At 41.5% G+C, this 19,603-nt stretch overlaps 1 protein-coding gene and 1 non-coding gene across 5 annotated transcripts in view; one reads left to right on the top strand and one right to left on the bottom strand.

The window, feature by feature from the left end:
* The window catches only part of AKAP6 (A-kinase anchoring protein 6), a 661,506-nt gene that overhangs the window by 195,730 nt on the left and 446,173 nt on the right, over positions 1-19,603 (top strand). The gene's annotated exons all lie outside the window — the stretch shown is intronic.
* On the bottom strand, positions 1,784-1,890 carry LOC143656611 (U6 spliceosomal RNA). The gene has a single exon (XR_013162527.1). It is a non-coding gene; the product is annotated as a U6 spliceosomal RNA (small nuclear RNA).

Below are 19,603 nucleotides of genomic sequence, written 5' to 3'. Positions count from 1 at the left end.
TCAGCCTTTCTTGAGTGAAAGTAACCTCTTATTGGTGCCTTAATTTGGACACTTTTGAGGCCTTGAAACAGTTAACTTGCAACTTAATAAATTCCCTTTTTAAAAGCCATTCCATTTCTGGTATATTGCCTTCTGGCAGATTTGCAAACTAAAACAGGCTTCTTAGAAAAGATTTTCCTTAGTGTTTTATCAGGGCCTGTAAATAAAGCAGACAAATTACCAAAATCTTGTTTTTTAAAAAATCTGGCCCAAACCATTCTCCAATGCAGTGATTTTTACCCAAGACTCCTCAGGTTCTTCTCTGGGTTTCTAATCAGTATCTTTCCCTGGCTCTGCTTCCCAATCTGCCACCTGTCCCAGCTCCAAAGTCCCATTGTGTGATCTCATCTTTTCCCTCTCTTCTCCTGGATGAATGAAATTTTCTACCTACTCAACTCCAGTTGAACTGAGTCTTAATTTTCATGTATTATTTAACCCTCTGGGCCTCAGTACCATCATCTGTGCAAAGGGGATTGATAATCCAGGTTTCACAAACTTGTGTTGCCCAACATCCATTTCCTTTCCTTCCTTTGCTTTTTGCTGTTATTTCCGTTCCGTCAGTTCTCTACTGAAGAAGTACTCTTTAATCCTCTCCCCACTAGGCCGTCTGCCAGGAATTTGCCTCTGGAATTCTGCCTGGATTTACCCCTGGGTGTCAGTGGGGTTTCAGAGGGCCACCCCCAGGTCAGGACATTTCAGGACCAGCTTCAGAGTCAGAGTAAAATCCTAGATCCACCACGTGCTCACTTAGTGAACGTTGGGCAGGTTGTATTTTCTCTGTGCCGCAATATCCTCATCTGTAAATTGGGGACAATAATTATTTCTTCTTTGTAGGGTTAAAATAAGGATTAAATGAGCTACTTCATAAAAAGTGTTTAGTGTAATACACAGCACATAGTAAGTGCTCCGTGAATGTAATCTATCTTCTTTTTATATAACTCAATTTAGAAAATTTTCTGGGTGTCTCATGACCAATGGCACAATGTCCCTATTGCTCCAGCTTCATCTTATCTTGAAAAGAAAGTGTGGCAGCATTCAAATGCCTGTTAGGGTGACATCCCCAGCGCAGACAACTGATAAATGCTGGATTTCACTGTCCCTGGTGAAGGGCAAGTGTGGAAGAAACATAACCATCTCTGTTTTGTAAGGGAAGGAGGTCGTATTAACAGGAGGGAGCTCAGGGTACAAGGGAAGGAAAAACACCGTGATGTGGGTGTAGTTGACCTGAAGGACAGAGGCGATGGGTGTAGGCTGAGGCGATCAAGGCCAACAAAAGGTGTTGCTGCCACCACCTGAACTTTACTGGTATCGTGACCAACTCAGAGGTTCCCTAGTAAAAACCAGAGCCCTGCAACCCCTGCTTTAAAAAATATACTGCTGTAGAAAGATCAAAGTCTGTTACCAGGCAAAATTTTGGGACTCCAGTCAGGAAGGCAGATTTCAGATTTTATTTTCAGTAAACAGTGAAGATGAAATAAAATTCAAGCATCAACAAAATATTAAGGTGTGTAAAAAAGGAATTATCTTAAAGCAACTTTAAAAGGTTCAGTGGTAGAATGCTCGCCTTACATGTGGGAGACCCAGATTCGATTCCCAGCCCATGCACCTACCAGTACCCCCCACATCGCCCCTACCCCGAAAAAAAAAAGGATGTCTGCTGTTAACTGTTCGTCAAAAACAATATCACTTCATATTCTGGCCACAGGAATAGATAAATGCTTTTTTTTTTTTCTCTTGATTTTTAAAAAAATAGGAGCGCCTCACAAATTTGCGTGTCATCCTTGTATAGGTGGCATGCTAATCTTCTCTGTATTGTTCTGATTTTAGTATATGTGCTGCTGAAGCGAATACTCAATGCTTTTTAATAGGAAATGTGACTGACCTGTGTATGTGTGATTGTGTTGGTGTATATAAGGGTATAATGTCATTTTCTTTCCTACTCTGAAAAGGCAGATGAGTTATCCCTCAAGGGACTGTGTTATTTTCTAGAATGACCATCATTTCTGAAAACCTATAATTTATCACAGTCTCTAAATATAAGACAAAATATCTGAATTTAGCCAGTCCCAGAAAATCTGGTATGCTTACTTTGTGACATTATAGTGGAATTACATCATGTGCACACTTAACATATGCAAATTCAAATGTGATCATCTAATGAAATAAATTTGAATATTGTGAATAATTTTGCCTGCCAATTCACTCAGTAAGCTTAGGCCTGTCCCAGGGCTCACCCCCACTGGAAGACCTGCCTCTGCTTTTCCTCAAGTCATCCTGGTTCCCTTGGGCCTCCCATGGTGAAAGCATCTCCCTGAGGTGAGGACAATTCTGTCATTTAAACATGGCCCCTGAGTGTCTATTTCTTAACCCTAGAAAGAGCCTTCTGTTCCAACCCTAGAGCAAAACAGCATTAGAGAGAGGCCACGTATCCATCTTTAATGTGGTGCTTTCCTAATGGATTTTCAAGGATGATTTTCACAGTGAGTATCTTTTGCCATATCTGCTGCCTTGACAACTTAAGCCCTGGATGAAATGCAGGCCCTCACTCCACTCTAGTTACCTTGTATATCTATGATTCTGCTCTCCAAGTTCTCTTCTTTTGCCAGAGAGCATGTAAGTAACCATAGTGGAGCCTCTGGAAGAGCTAGTTCATGATCAGCAAGTGTCAGTAGATAATGTGGTGCTCAGTCCTGGAATTAGGAGCACGTGATGCAACCCCACACTAACTAAAGGGTTGGGTTTAGGGAAATGCTATGAAGGCGCGAAATCCCATCAACTATTGAAACCAGGCTATAGCCCAGGAGAACTGTCTGGTCATTGTGTTCCTTTCCTGTTAGAATAAAAGGGAGGACTTTTTTTTAGACTAGGTTTATTTTCATGATACAAGAGCAGTAGGTAGAGTCTCTAGGGTTCAGATTCTGTGTTCCTGTCTTGCCTTGCCCTAATCTGCAGGATATTTGGAAATGTTTTACATTCTCATGGGGGCTTGAAGGATAAAACTCTGGGAAATTCTAATGTTGTCATCTCATGTTTTGTTACTGTTGCTTAGTGATATGGGGAAGGAAGTAGCAAGCAATAGCTGATAATGGCTGCCTATAAGAAGTCATGGACTCTCAGAATTTTGGTAATGGAGAAACTCAGTCCTACATCTTGAGTTTCTAGTGGGGTGGTGAAATGATTTGTTTAAGGTCAAAACATGTGGCAGAGCTGGACTAAAGTCTCAGTTTCTTGGCCCTAGGCTGGTATTCCTTCATGCTATTACATCATCTCTGATGATCTGGTTTAATAGGAACTGGTTTATCCTGTTTTGTGGTAGCTACACCCTTCAGTTAGCGCCCTGACAAAGGGGAGAACAAAGTCCACATTATTGTTCCCTGTTTGGTTTTAGGGGACATGGTTGTCACTTGCAAAATGTCAAGTGTATATAAACTCTTAATACATTTTGTGCTTGCATGTGTGGGGATGGGGAGGGATTAGATAGGGCGGGGTAGGAAAAGTGAAGGAGTGTGGATGGTGTTTAAAATGAAAATCACAGCTACAAAATCGATTTCACTTATGATAATGAATGCTTAAGAAATTAATGGGAAGAGTTTTATGAATTCCCTGTTCTCTGATCTGTTCAACATTAGGGAGATTGGCAAGGAGCTCCTAAAGTTCTCGACTACTGTATTAGTAAGTTGCTGCATGGTGAGCTGTAGGAACACAGGTTCAAGCAAAACAGAAACCTTTCAGCAAATGGTTGCTTTATTACTTGCCAGCACAAAGCATCCACAAGAACAAGGGAAGAGATCCCATCATGGTCAGTCCTCCAGGTAGGCCAAATTGCTTAGGGCAGTGTCAGTGGATTGCAGTTCTGCACATCCCATTTTGCGCTGGTGAAGGGAGACAAGTTTATGCTGCCTGAGGGTGGTATTTATCCACCCAAGGGAGAGGAGGCCCTGCCACAGAGAGTTCCCTGCCCTCATGAGCATCTAGGGCTGTTTGTTCCTGGTTTCTAGGGTTAAGGTCTGGTCAGGCCTTTTAATTAGACCTAACATCTACCCTGGGTTGTAGAATGGAAACAGACTGAAACATCATTGCACACTAGAGGGAGAGGCAGGGAGTGGGTGGGGGATAAGGAATAGGAGAGGGTTGGGAGATAGCTGCTGAGCATGTGTCCCTGACTTTCCCAACAGTCCATCCATTGTGCTCCCAACCAAGCTAAGCCTATTCCTCCACATTATCTTCTGCAACATCCACATTATCTTCTCCACCTCCCTGCTGGATACAAAGGCAGAGACAGGTTACCTGCCTGTGGCTCTCAGTGATGTTGTCAGTAAAGGTTTTGGAATACTAGTGGCTACAGCACATTAGAAAAGCTTCACCTATTCATACCATTACTCCAAGCTAGGTAATCAGGCCAGTCTGGAGTAATGGTGACATCCATGCCCCCCACCTCCTGGGAGCCAGCAGAAGAGGTCCCACCTTGGATTTTAGTCACCTCCTATTCCACCCCCCATGAAGTATTAAACCATGTATAACAGGAGGTGTTGGTAATAGCACATATACCTCCTTGTTGGGCTAGGAAGAAGTCTAAGGCAATGTGATTTTCAAACACTGCTTCAGCTAGAGACTGATTTTTGCTGAACCTGAAGAGTTCATGCTGTGAACTCGGCAAGGTGACTAACAGATTGCATATCATGTGTTGGTTAGTGCTTACTCCCAGCCAGGGTAATAAGGTCTACCAAAAGAGGTGAATCCAGAATCAGGGCCCACCACCCCCAGGCAAATCATGCTTTGCTAGAGATAATAAATTCAAAACATGCTGAGCCATTTACCAGTTTCATTACATTGGGAGTTGATACATTCCAACAAGTTGTCCAGGGACATGGAGAAGAATGCACAGCCAGTCATCTTTCTCACAGGGTGTAAATGAAGGACTTCCTGGTGTTAGTTCAAACATGAGGTAGGAAAAATAAGCTCTTTGAGAGTTAATCTTGACTTGGCAAAGAGATCAGAGGGAATGAGGGATCAGATGGCAGATAACAGCCATCAGTCAGGTTCCCTGCAGCAGCTGTGATGGCCCGAGTCAGTTGGATGAAGGTATCTTCCTTCCAGGTGCCATCAGTTCAAATCAATAGAAAACAAGAGAAGAGAGTAGTAAACAGTCTGATAGGGTGGTTGTGCAATCACCTCCGGGGGGACTTATTTGCAGTACCTTATTTTTCCCCTGTAAGGCTACCCAATCTATCTGCTCCTTGCCCTGAGCTATAACTTCATCCCTTTCCCATTGATCTGATTTCCTTACATCTTCCAGCCCATTTCCTGATAGATTGGCATTGTCAGGACTCCTCAAGGTATCTCATGACTATTCTCAAAGGGACTGATGGCCTAACCAGGTATAGATGTCACTCAGTAACCTCTAGTATGTGTGTGTCAAGCCTGTTGGGTCTGTCAGGTCCCATTCACTGGATTGTTGCCTGATATGTGTTAAGCATTTCTAGGCCTACTTCCTTCATCCCACCTTTGTGCTTGGCAGTCCTAACCTCCCTCTGTCCTGAGACTTGTGTGGAGGGTATAATGGGGTCAAAAGTGGGATGATTTCCTGATAGTGGCTGAAAAAGGATAATCCTGAGTAGAGTGTCTTTGGTCCTCCTTTCAGGGCCAATCCTCATCTTGATTGATGTAAAGGTGGACTTGCAGCAAAGCCTGGATTCCTCCCCTGTACTTCTTCCCTCATGGCGCTAGGAAATGGGATAAGGCCATGTTTCCCTTCTAGGAATTGCTGAGTTCAGCTTCCAGAGGACTCAAAGTGGTATATTAGTTTGTTAATGCTGCTGGAATGCAATATACCAGAAGGTTGACTTTTGTAAAGGGAATTTATAAAGTTGCAAGTTTATAGTTCTAAGGTCATGAAAATATCTAAACTAAGGCATCCAGAGAAAAATACCTTGACTTAAGAAAGGCTGATGGGTCCAGAACACCTCTGTCAGCTGGGAAGGCATGTGACTGGGGTCTGCTGGGGTCTTTGGCTTCTGGTTTCATACAGCTTCCCTGGGGGCATTTACTTTCCAAACGTCTGGGTCTCGTGTTGGTTCTGTCACCTCTCCAAGCATCTGAGCTTCCTCTAAAATGTTCCCCCTTTTAAAGGACCCCAGTAAACTAATCAAGACACACCTTAAATGGGTGGAGTCACAGCTCCATCTAATCAAAAGGTCACACCCACAAAAGTGGATATATCTTCATGGAAACAGTCTAATCAAAGGGTTCTACCCTGAACAATATTGAATGAGGATGAAGAGAACATGGCTTGTCTGGGGTACTTATTTTCAAACCAGCACAGGTGGACAGTCCATCTAGTAAGAGAGTTGTCAGGGTATAGATCCAAAAACTCCTTTATTAGGCAGCCATTAAAGTTCTCCTCAATGCTGGCATCCAGTGGATGGTGGGTAACTTAGAAGGTTCATTTGATACCATGAGTCTGGGCCCATCGTTGAGTGGATTGTGCAGTAAAGTGGGGTTCTTGGTCAGAGGGGATGTCATCTGGGTACCCAAAGGGGTGGCAAAGCTGCTTTTCCAAGCTATCCCATGTATATGCTGTGTCTACACAACAAACTGGAAAGGCAAGGCCATGGCATGAATAGATATCTACTGTGAACAGATATACGACATACATTGTGATGATGGGAGAGGGTTGATGTAGTCCACTTGCTATGAGCAGCTCAGGGTAGCCCCTCTGGGAATAGCCCCTAAATGGCCTTGTTTTGGCTCTGGCTTGTACCTGACCTCTCTCACATTAGTAAATAGCAAAACTGGCCTTTTTAAAGGTGTTCCTGGGTCCATAATTTCATGGTGTTGGAATTTCCATGTCTAGTTTGATGGTGAATCTACTCAAGTGGTAGAAGCAGCCATGGGAAATTCAGCTATTTCACAGATGTCACCAAGGGTAAGTTCACTGCCCTCATCCTCTGGCCTGAGCTCTTCCTCTGCCTCTCTCCCAGGAGGATCTCCAGCTTGTTGAGTACAAAAAGCGGCTCTATGCATCCTTTATTGGCTAGGTCATTCCAATGATGTTTATCATGATATGGGGCTTGCTATGCATGTTATCATGAGTAACAAAGATAGGGCCTTTCCATGCCCCAGTTATTTCCAAAGGTCCCTTTCCACACTGATTCTCCCATTGCATTCTGTCCATGAACCTGACCAGACTACTAAGCCATTGGTGACTGCCCATATGTCAGTAAACAGGTACTATGGGAGTTTTTGGGTCTGAGTGTTCCAGGACTAAGAGGATCACTCAAAATTCAGCCCACTGGGCACTCTTTCCGGTGTCAGAGATAGTATACAGTCTGTCTGAGGCAAGGGAAATAGCAGCTCCTGCCTGATGGACACTAGATGGTTTTAGTTTGGCTGATCCATCAGTGAACAAGCACTGAGCATCTCGTGGGGAATCGCTGAGTCAGGGTCCCCAAGATGACAATGCGGGGAGGGAAGGGCCCTCATCTGGTGTTGCAACAGGATCATTGTTGATGGGGCCCTCTGCCAATCGTTCATGAAAGCATGTCACACAAGGTGCCCCACCTCCACCTCTGCCCAAGCATGATCCTGAATCTACCACTTCCATTTAATGATGCTCTGTTGTTGGGCACTGCTAGGCTGAGTGTTCTGATTACCCAGTACCCAGAACATGATGGGGATTTCTGGCCTCTGGGACACCTGAGAGCTCTCACTAATCCCCTCACTTCCACCCAAGCCCAACAGCATGCCAGAAGCTGCTTCTCAAAGGGGAATAATGCTGGGCTGTGTCTGGGAACCTCCTGACCCAAAAACCCAGGGTTTGACAAATTCCGTCATTCCTTCCCTCTGCCTGAGGGACCAGTTTTCACAGATCCTGGTGGCAGAAACTTGGAGCTTGAACCGAGATCCAGGCTCCAAAGGTTCTAGAGTAGGGTGGCTAAAACAGTTGCTTTAACTTCCTGAAGGGCCTGCTTCTCCTCTGCTCCTCTGCTTTCATGTCATCTGATATAGGGTTGCCATGAGGATTCTGGGATGAGGAATATGCTGGCACCAACATGTAAATAATACAATGTCTGCAACCATGGGTGCCAATGTGGCACTTCTGCATTCAAGTTCCAGTAATCTGCAGTTAGCTGCCACATTCCACTTGCTTTTTTCACTGGCCACACTGGGCTGTTATAGGCAGAGATAGTGAAGCAGAGGACACACACAGATAAAAAGTCCTTTATGGGTTCAGTAATGTCCTTTATTCCACCAGAGAGGTGATACGCCCTCTGCTGGACAATGTGGCAAGGAGATGGTAGCGCTGGGGATGCATGATCTGTTACTCACCCTACCATGATGACCAGAATTTGCTGGAATGGGAGAGTACCTCCTTGCGGTTGCTTCAGAGGGGCACAGCAATGCAGGACGTCAACTCCTACAATGCATTTGCCGGTGGGAACCTTGGCCACAGTGTGGCCAAAAGGTCACAGAGACTGACCCTCAAGATAGCAATAGCCTCCCATTCCCATAACAATGTGGAATGCCTGAAAACTCCAATGCTATTTGCTGACTCCTCCCTTCTGCATCTCCCAGAATAATAGTGACCTGGGTGTCTGTATCCAAGAGCACCATAAAGGTTTCTGCACTGCTCCCAGATTGTACACGCACTGGGCCATATGGCCTTTGGTCCCCGATGGGGTGAGCCAGGCATTTGCCCCCAGCCCTAAGCCATTTTAAATTTGGTTAAGTCTGGGTAGAGAGAGCCCCTGGGACAACCATTCCAGCAGCCACAAGAACACAGTTTGGGGAGTAGGGGGCGAGAGAGGAAGGAGCAGCCACCATCCTGACCTGCAGGCATTAGGACCCATCGAAGTAAGAGACATGTATCCACAGCCAGGCTGCGGGCTTCCCTACCAGTCACCACAGAGGCCACTCCCCTAGCACTGGAGACCCTTCCCAAGCAGGGAGGGTACAATAAACCCACTCATTCATGGCTCCCAGTGGAAGCTCGGGGATGAGGAGCAAAATCCCTTTTCACCCCCACCCATCAATTATAATTGAAGATTATAATACAATCATCAATGCCCTGCCACAGATGGGAATCTGGTGAAGAGGTAAATCCCTCCAATGAGGGTGGATTATCAATGTGCCAATACCCAGTTGTTGCAGCATAACTAAGGCTTCTTCCTCGTTACTACCAGTGTTAGTTAGAATTTGAGAGAGGTCACCCAGAGTGGCTTATGCTCATCTGACCCCCTTTAGGCCCTAGTCAAACAAAGGCTGTGCAAGCACCTAGCCAAGGCACTCCTGCCATGGCTATATGATCAGCCAACCCTTCCCCACCTCCCCTTCCTCCTCTCTTTGCTCCAACTGATGAGAATCTGTTGGAGTACAGGGTTGGATGTGAGACAACTGAGACTATTCCACTCAGCATTGTTGACTAAGGTGATCATTGCGTCCTCATTGTAAAGTTGGGACAGCCATGAGAGGAGATCCTCTACTAACTTCTGCACATGTCTGTCTTTCATATCCTGTGTCTCCTTCTCCCTAAAAGCTCACACTTTTATTTTCACCTCCAGTTCCCCATCTTCACTTCTGATAGTCTGCTGAATAATGACTGGCCTTAACTAACCTCAAGATCAGGCTGGTGGCCTGAGTGCAGGTGTGCGTGATTCCAGAATGAGTGCAAACATAAGAAGCCATGAGTCAGGGAAGTTGTACTGGGTAGTAGAAGCCCCAACCTCATTGATATCAGCACGAAACCAACTAGCCAACTCCCTGGCATTCATGGGTGAGGGGGTGGATTTTCAAAGGTGCATTTATCCCCACTTTCCCCCAGAGGATGGAGACAGCGTACCCTAGGTCTCCCAATCATGAGTCAGTACCTCCATCCAGGCCGGTAGAGCAGAGGTGACCCTTAAGTTTAGCTCACAAAGCCCTGAGCCTGTGTTACCCAAGACATCCTTGTACAAAAGGAATGCAAGAGTGATGAAAAGAATGGCCAAAAGATCAGCCCACTCCATACTTCCCCATGCACCCTGCCTGCTGTGCCAAAATCTGTGGAGTGAGTTGCTACCCAGTGCATCATAGGAACATAGGCTCTGGTACAACAGAAACCTTCAGCAGATGACCACTTCATTACTCACACAGCACAAGGGGTCCAAAAGAGTGGAAAAAGAGATCCCATAGTGGCTGGTGTCCTGGGGTGGCCAACTGCTTGGGCCAGGGTCAGTAGATGGCAGCTCCACACACCCCGCTTCACATCATGAAACTCAGAAAAAAGAGTAGGTCTAGAAAACTGAGAGGCACATTTTCTGAGAGGCAAAAGTAGCAGCCCATATGTGGATTGAAGGTATTTATTTAAATGTTTACTCTGATCCAAGATTTAAAGTCCTGGAGTTTAGGGCACAAGGCTATAGAAGGCAAAAAATTCTTCCCTCTTATCTTTGGATGGCATTGATTTGAAGGGAAGTTCTATTTTTTCAAATATGATGATAACGATGATGATTTTACTTTCAACTAAGGGTCTCTCTTTTTAAATGTTACATTTGTTGCTAGTTTGCATGTACCACATCCAGAAAGTAATAAATCTTGTTTAGCCACCAGTGAATAAAGGGGCTGCTTCTCTGTACTCTGGGCACAGGGTCTACAATTATTCCCTGGGAACAACTCTGTCCAGATGTCTCTCCTCAATGAAACAGCAAAGTTCTTTACTGGGACTTTGTTAAAGTAGCTGAAGGATTAAATGTGAAGGACCTCAGACTGCTAAATGTTTTGTTAAAGTACATGGCAAATAACATGCATCATCTTCTCACATTAAACATCCAGTACTATCTGATTAGGAAATTGCAAAACTCCTTGGCTGAATTATCTCTGCCATCATTTTATTCAGATCTTCTCTGATGCCCTGGTGTTGTGTCTTTGGCCTTTCCTCTTCTGCATTGGAGAGTTTATTTCCCCTCCTGGGATTTTATTATCAAGTGGAAAAAACTTGTAGTGCTTTCACCAGCAGTAGTTGAAGGTTCATATTCTTCTTTACTCCAGATATCACTGGTCCTACCAGTTTCTGCACAAATCTGTGAAATTCTAGCAATTAAGAGGTTTTCTTTCCTCCAAAGCATGTTCTTTGCAACCTACTGGTTGCTTGTTACATGGAGCTAGCTCCTTCTTGACCTGTGGGCAGTTGAGACAGCAGCTGTGTAGTCCACCTGTATGCTGTTTGGGAAGAAAGCAACTTCTCAAGGGCCTCTGACCTAGAACTTCCTCTACACAGAAGCCTCTGACTCCATATATGATACTTCCTGGGACACAACCAGCAAGTATCCACATAGAGCTGATGGGAGTCACCTGGAGATGGAGATGAGACTTGCTCCTATCTCATTTGGGGGTGAACTAAATTAGCATATATTAGCATTCATGGCCAATTGACTTTGACATGAATCTTATTCCAAAATATTGTGGGCTGTGCTTCTTTACTCTTGTAGTCTGAGTGAGTAAAGAGAGAGGAAGAGGAAAAGAAGAATAATCAGAGAGAAGGAGAGGGTGGGAGAGGAGGACAAGGGTTGTAGAGAAGGGAGAAAGAGAGAGAGAGAGAGAGAGAGAGAGAGAGAGAGAGAAATAGAATGTGTGTATAAAAGTAGGTAAATGGTGAGACAGGAGGTTTTACCTTCTTCTGTATTATGTTAATCTGTGATTTGGGAATTGGCCTCATTATTCAACAGTGTCTCTGGAAATGAAGATGATACGTTCCAATTACATTTTTAAAGGCAGAAATATATGTGCCAGACTTTCAGATATACCAATAAGAGGAATTTGGCTGTATTCCAGAATGTCATTAATGAGCGGAATATATCTCTAAATTTCTAGTATGAGAGCTAGAAAATATCTCAATTTAGCTCCTTATTTCCCAGAAACAGCAACTGAACTATGTTGTCAGAGGTCGCTAGCTGGTCAGGCAGAAGGGACTAGCACACAATTCTTCTGACTCGTATTCTGTGTGCTTTCTGTACCCTAGACACATGTGGATGCATCACATGTTCCAGAAAACTGACAATACCTGAGAGGCTCCAGAAAAAAGGATTGGTTGGGATTGAGTTTGAAGTTAAGGCAGGAGAAGGTAACCTGCTCTGTAGTAGAAATGAGATTGAGATGAAGGAGACTGTGAGGGACACATATTTTCATTTCTCTGAGGTAATGAAGAGGCCTTGCTTGGAGAGGTCTTGCTGGGTAATATAAGTCTTATGTTTAATTTTATAAGTTACTGCCAAAATTTTCCAAAGTGGCTTTGTAATTTTATATTTCCCTAGCAATGTATGAGAGTTCCAGTTGTTCTACATTCTTACCAACACATAGTATTGTCAGTCTTTTAAATGTTAGCCAGTCTAATAGGTGTGTGTTAGTATCTGATTGTGGTTTTAATTTGCATATTTAATTTTCACCTTGCAGTGAGATAAGATCACCAGCAGCCAGCCCCAGAATGCTGTAGTCTTCAGGGAGAAAGCATTGCCTTGATGACGTCTCAATTTAGACTTTGTTTTAGCCTCAAAACCATAAGCTGGTAAATTCCAATTGTTTAAGTTGACCCATTTCATGGTATTTGCTTCAGCAGCCTAGGAAACAAAAATACCTTTTTTTGTAAAGTGTCTTTTCAAACTTCTACCCATTTATTGAGTTGTTTTTCTTATTATTTAATTGTAAAAGTTCTATATATAGTCTAGATACAAACTCATTGTCAGATGTATGCAGTGGGAAGATTCCTTTTCATTTTCCTCATTTTGAAGAGCTAAAGTTTAAAATTTTGATGAAGTCAAATTTATAAATTTTTTATTCTATGGTTTGTGCTTTTTGTATCCTATCTAAGAAATCTTTGCCTACTCTAGTTCATAATTTTTCCTACATTTTCTTTTAGGAGTTTTATAGTTTTAGCTTACATATTTAGGTGATTCTTTTTGAGTTAAAATTTGTGTATGAAGTGAGATAAATGTCAAGGTTTATTTTTTGACATGGGTATCATGTTGTTGCAGCACCATTTGATGAAGACTATCTTTTTCCACCTCTGCTAGAAATCAATTGAATGTATATGTGTGGGTCTTTTTCTGAACTCTCTATTTTGTTACATTGGTCTATATTTCTCTCCTGATATCCATACCAGACTTTCTAGACTATTGTAGCTTTATAGTAAGACTGAAAATCAGGATGTATAAGTTCTCCAACATTGTTCTTACTTTTCAAAATTAATTTAGTTATACTGGGTTCTTTGCATTCCCACATAAATTTTTAGAATTAGCTTGGAGGGTGGCTAATTGATATTATTTGTTGTCTCTATCTTTGTTAACTTTGTGTTTCTTTGTTCTGTTAATTATGGGAGATGACTGTTGAAATCTCCAATTCTAATGATGAGTTGGTCTATTTCTCCATTTCACTCTGTCAGTTTTTGCTTCTCATATGTTAAAACTCTGTTAGGTGTTTGAAAAACTAGAGGATTGTTGTATGATTTTGATGACTTGACTTGATCATTATGGTATATCTGTTTTACTCCCTGGTATTATTCCTTATTCTAAAGTACCCTTTGTTTGACATTGATATACATTTTCTAGCTTTCCAAAAGTGTATATTTTTCCATTCTTTTACTTCTAACTTATCTATGTCTTTATATTTAAAATGAGTTTCTTTTTTTAAAAATTTATTTATTAATTAAAAATAAAGAAACAAAATAAAACATCAACATACATAATCAATAATTCACAATATTATCACTTAGTTGCATATTCATCATTTCTTAGAACATTTGCATTAATTCAGAAAAAGAAATAAAAAAACAATAGAAAAAGAAATAAAACGAACATAGGAAAGAAAAAAAAAGATTATACCTACCATACCCCTTACCCTTTGCTTTCATTGATCACTAGCATTTCAAATTAAATTTATTTTAGCATTTGTTCCCCCTATTATTTATTTTTATTCCATATGTTCTACTCCTTTGTTGACAAGGTAGATAAAAGGAGCATCAGACACAAGGTTTTCACAATCATACAGTCACATTGTGACATCTGTATCATTATTCAATCATCCTCAAGTAACATGGCTACTGGAACACAGCTCTACATTTTCAGGCAGTTCCCTCCAGCCTCTCCATTACATCTTTTTTTTTTTTTTTTTTCTTTTTTTATTAATGGAAAGGAAAAAAAAAAAGAAATTAACACAACATTTAGAAATCATACCATTCTACATATGCACTCAGTAATTCTTAACATCATCACATAGATGCATGATCATTGTTTCTTAGTACATTTGCATCGGTTTAGAGGAACTAGCAACACAACAGAAAAAGATATAAAATGTTAATATAAAGAAAAGAAATAAAAATAGTAATAATAGTAAAAAACAACAACAACAAACAAACCAACAAGCAAACAAAAACAAAAAAAACCCTATAGCTCAGATGCAGCTTCATTCAGTATTTTAACATGATTACTTTACAATTAGGTATTATTGTGCTGTCCATTTTTGAGTTTTTGTATCTAGTCCTGTTGCACAGTCTGTATCCCTTCAGCTTCAATTACCCATTGTCTTACCCTGTTTCTAACTCCTGCTGAGCTCTGTTACCAATGACATATTTCAAGTTTATTCTCGAATGTCCGTTCACATCAGTGGGACCATACAGTATTTGTCCTTTAGTTTTTGGCTGGATTCACTCAGCATAATATTCTCTAGGTCCATCCATGTTATTACATGGTTCATAAGTTTATCTTGTCTTAAAGCTGCATAATATTCCATCGTATGTATATACCACAGTTTGTTTAGCCACTCTTCTGTTGATGGAGATTTTGGCTGTTTCCATCTCTTTGCAATTGTAAATAACGCTGCTATAAACATTGGTGTGCAAATGTCCGTTTGTGTCTTTGCCCTTAAGTCCTTTGAGTAGATACCTAGCAATGGTATTGCTGGGTCGTATGGCAATTCTATATTCAGCTTTTTGAGGAACCGCCAAACTGCCTTCCACAGTGGTTGCACCCTTTGACATTCCCACCAACAGTGGATAAGTGTGCCTCTTTCTCCGCATCCTCTCCAGCACTTGTCATTTTCTGTTTTGTTGATAATGGCCATTCTGGTGGGTGTGAGATGATATCTCATTGTGGTTTTGATTTGCATTTCTCTAATGGCCAGGGACATTGAGCATCTCTTCATGTGCCTCTTGGCCATCCGTATTTCCTCTTCTGAGAGATGTCTGTTCAAGTCTTTTTCCCATTTTGTAATTGGGTTGGCTGTCTTTTTGTTGTTGAGTTGAACAATCTCTTTATAAATTCTGGATATTAGACCTTTATCTGATATGTCGTTTCCAAATATTGTCTCCCATTGTGTAGGCTGTCTTTCTACTTTCTTGATGAAGTTCTCTGATGCACAAAAGTGTTTAATTTTGAGGAGCTCCCATTTATTTATTTCCTTCTTCAGTGTTCTTGCTTTAGGTTTAAGGTCCATAAAACCACCTCCAGTTGTAAGATCCATAAGATATCTCCCAACATTTTCCTCTAACTGTTTTATGGTCTTAGACCTAATGTTTAGATCTTTGATCCATTTTGAGTTAACTTTTGTATAGGGTGTGAGAGATGGGTCTTCTTTCATTCTTTTGCATATGGATATCCAGTTCTCTAGGCACCATTTATTGAAGAGACTGTTCTGTCCCAGGTGAGTTGGCTTGACTGCCTTATCAAAGATCAAATGTCCATAGATGAGAGGGTCTATATCTGAGCACTCTTCCATTACATCTTGAATAACAAGATGATATCTACTTGATGCATAAGAATAACCTCCAGGATAACCTCTTGACTCTGTTTGGAATCTCTCAGCCATTGACACTTTGTCTCATTTCCCTCTTCCCCCTTTGGTCAAGAAGGTTTTCTCAATCCCTTGATGCTAAGTCTCAGCTCATTCTAGGGTTTTCTCAATCCCTTGATGCTGAGTCTCAGCCCATTCCAAGATCTCTGTCCCACGTTGCCAGGAAGGTCCACACCCCTGGGAGTCATGTCCCACGTAGAGAGGGGTAGGGTGGTGAGACTGCTCTTCGTGTTGGCTGGCGAGAGAGGCCACATCTGAGCAACAAAAGAGGCTGTCTTGGGGGTGACTCTTAGGCCTAAATTTTATGTAGACTTGACCTATCCTTTGTGGGGTTAATTTTCATATGAACAAACCCCAAGACTGGGGGCTCAGCCTATAGCTTTGGTTGTTCACACTGCTTGTGAGAATATCAAGAATTCAACTTGGAGAAGTTGAATTTCTCCCTGTTCTCACCATTCCCCGAAGGGGGCTTTGCAAATACTTTTCCACTCACTGATCGAATCACTCTGGGATTCATCGGGGCATCACTTTGTACAAACCAACAAAATCTCATGTCCTACCTGAGATTCCAAGTACTTATGGCATTCAATCAAACTATCTACATAAGTTATATTAGGAAATGCACTGGTCAAAATATGAATTTTGTAACAAATAAACATTTTTTGCTTTAGTCTCACACATAAGGTGACATTTTAAAATATTAATTGCCATCTATAAAATGAGTTTCTTATAGACAACATGTAGTTGGGTCTTGCTTTTTTTATCCTGACAATTAAAATTTCTTTTAATTGTAATGTTTAGACAATTATGTAATTCATGAAATTGTTATAATTATTGATGTGATTAGTTTAAATTTACCATGCTTGAATTTGTTTTCTATTTGCCTATATATTCTTGTTTTCTTTTTCCTATTTACCTGCCTTATTTTGGATTGAGTATGTATCTTATGTACTATATTTATCTATCTCCTCTATATTTGCTATACTGCTTGTGGTGGTTTGAAACTGTTATGTGCCTCAGAAAAGCCATGTTTTAATCTTGATCCAATCTTGTGGGGCCAGAATTATTGCTTAGGGTGGGAAACTGATTGGATTGTCACTTTGCCCTAAAAAATCTGTCCCTTTTCTATCCCTTTTAGTCCAGACTGTCAGTGGTTCCAATTATACAGGTCTTGCAAAAAAGTTGTTGATTTAGCATGCAGTTTACTGGATCAAAGACATCAGACAATAGGACCTTCCACAAATCCTTTCTTCATAACTCCATCTCCAATCCTTGCTTGTCTTGTAATGGCTGACTGGTTCCGTATTTGGTTAAATCCTCAAGTGGGGCACTATTCTATGGGGTCTCACTTTCTGAGGGCCCAGAATTTTCCAGACCATTTATTTCTGGTTTCTTTGAACCCAAAAGTTCAGTCCTCAGCCTGTTCCTTTCTTGTCACATTTTACTACAAGCTGCGAGGAGAAACCAGGCTGCATCCTCCACATTTAGTTTGGAAATTTTCCCAGCCAAGTATCCCAGGTTGTCACATGCAAATTCTCCTTTTCATTAAGCATCAGGAATCAGTTTTGCCAAACTTTCTGCAACTTCAGAAACAAGGTTGCTCTTCTTCCAATCTGCAACAACACAATCCTCTAAAGCGTCAATGGGAGAATCTTTAGAGTCCATATTTCTACCAATAGTTTCTTCAAAGCAATCTAGGATTTCTCTATCAAGCGCCTCACAACTCTTCCAGAATCCTCCCCTTAGCTATTTAAAAAGCTGTTCCAGCATGTTTGGTATTTGCAAACACAGCAGCACCCCACTCCCAATACCAAAATCTGTTTTAGTTTTCCAAGGCTGCTTGATTGCAATACACCTGAGATGGATTGGCTTTTATAAAGGGGGTTTATTTAGTTACAAATGTAGTAATTTGGAAAGATGTGTGATGACATCTGCTGGGCTTCTCTCCTGGCTTATGGGTTTAAACGGCTTTCCTGAGGCAGTTCCTTTCTATATCTCCAAATGTTTGGGTCTGAGCTGGCTCTGAGTTCTGTGCTGGGTTGTGCTGGGTTGTCCTGAGCTGTTTCTCTCTTCCTGACTTGTCCTTTTAATTCTCATTCATTGTGGAAGGTACTTCCCTTCACTGACCACAGATGTAATCATCTGTAGGTGAATTTCACATGCTGATGATTTAAGTCTCCAACCACAGAACAACTGGGCACCATCACCTGGCCATGTTGATACCTGAACCTAACTAATGGATAATAATTTAATCCTACTACTAGAGTATGACTCTTCTGGAGTCTCTTCTGAATACCCTGTATATTCAAAGAAGTCTTTCTCCTCTAGCTAGAAATGGTTCTGAGGCTTGTGTGAGCTCTAGGAATTGTTCAGCTTACATCTCTCCTTAATTGCTATTTCCTAAGAAATTGTCCTTTGACCAGCCTTATGGGGTTTCATTCTGTGAATGCACAGATTGCTATTTAGCCAAAGACTGAAGGAAATTCATACTCATAATTCTAGAACTCTTTTTTTGTAGGCTCCTCTTCTCTGATACTCTGCTCTGCTGAGTACTATAGGACTGCCATACCCTCTCTAAATTTCAATTTCTGACTCCTCAATTCCGTGAGAATGATAGCTCTCTTTGGTTTCCCCCTCCCTGCACTGTGGTCTAGAACTTGCTTCCAGGCAAACATTTTGCACCCTAAGCATCTTTCTTGCTTCATCCTGACCAGCCCTTCTGAAAACAGGTATTTTATATTTTATACAGCACTCTTGTTGTTTACAGTTGGAGTTTAATTCTGGACCCTGCTACTGCCTCACTGTCAGAAGTGGAAGTTCCCTGTTATCTGTATATTTAAACTGAACAATATGTCATGAACATCTGTCAACATCAGAGGATTTAGAAGTTCACCACTCTTTAAAATGATTGCTTCATTCCATTATGTTGATAGATCTGGGAAATTGTGGAAAGCATAACTCATTTCTTAAAAAGGCTCCTCATTGCCAAATGTGACATTAATGTACCACTGCAGATGAAATATGTGAGTATACATAAAAACATCCCATTTAGAGATATGCTTGTATTGAACACGTTAACTAAGAAGCAAGAATAACAGTGTTTTTCTTTACACATCTTGATTTGTTACATGAATATGTTTGTTAATCCAGAATTATGGGCCAGACATAAAACCCTGTCACTGTGGCAGTGCACAGCTTTATGCTCTGGAGCATGGGGCAACCTTAATGATAAATCAGAAGCAGAGGTTTTTTTTGAGATTGGCAAGACACATGAAAATTACTTTGGGATATTACTCATCTGTCATTCTTTCTCATTGAAAAATTTTTAAAACAGATAAAGGTGATTTGAAAATATTAAGGTCTACCTATGTTTTAGTTTGCTAATGCTGTCAGAAACGTAATGTACAAGAAATGGAATGGCTTTTATAAAGGGGATTTATTAAGTTACAAGTTTACAGTTCTAAGGCATTAAAAATGTCCAAACTAAGGCACCCAGAGAAAGATATCTTGGCTACGAAGAAAGGCTGAATGGTGTCTGGCATTTCTCTGTCAGCTGAGAAGGCACATGGCTGGTGTCTGAGGTCCTTACTACTGGTTTATTGCTTTGTGCTTCTGATTCCAGTGGCTTCCTCTTTAAGTGTCTTTGGGCTCTCACTTAGTTTCTCCAGTGTAGAACTCTTGGTTCTAGCTTGCTTAGCGTCTCGTGGGGAAGACACATGGCAACATTTGCTGGTCCCTTTTCCTGGCT

The sequence above is a fragment of the Tamandua tetradactyla genome, chromosome 14 (assembly GCF_023851605.1).
Source record: "Tamandua tetradactyla isolate mTamTet1 chromosome 14, mTamTet1.pri, whole genome shotgun sequence".
In the NCBI taxonomy this organism is placed as follows: Eukaryota; Metazoa; Chordata; class Mammalia; order Pilosa; family Myrmecophagidae; genus Tamandua; species Tamandua tetradactyla.
The sequence above is the reverse complement of the archived record's forward strand: the minus strand, read 5'-3'. Positions and strand labels throughout refer to the sequence as shown.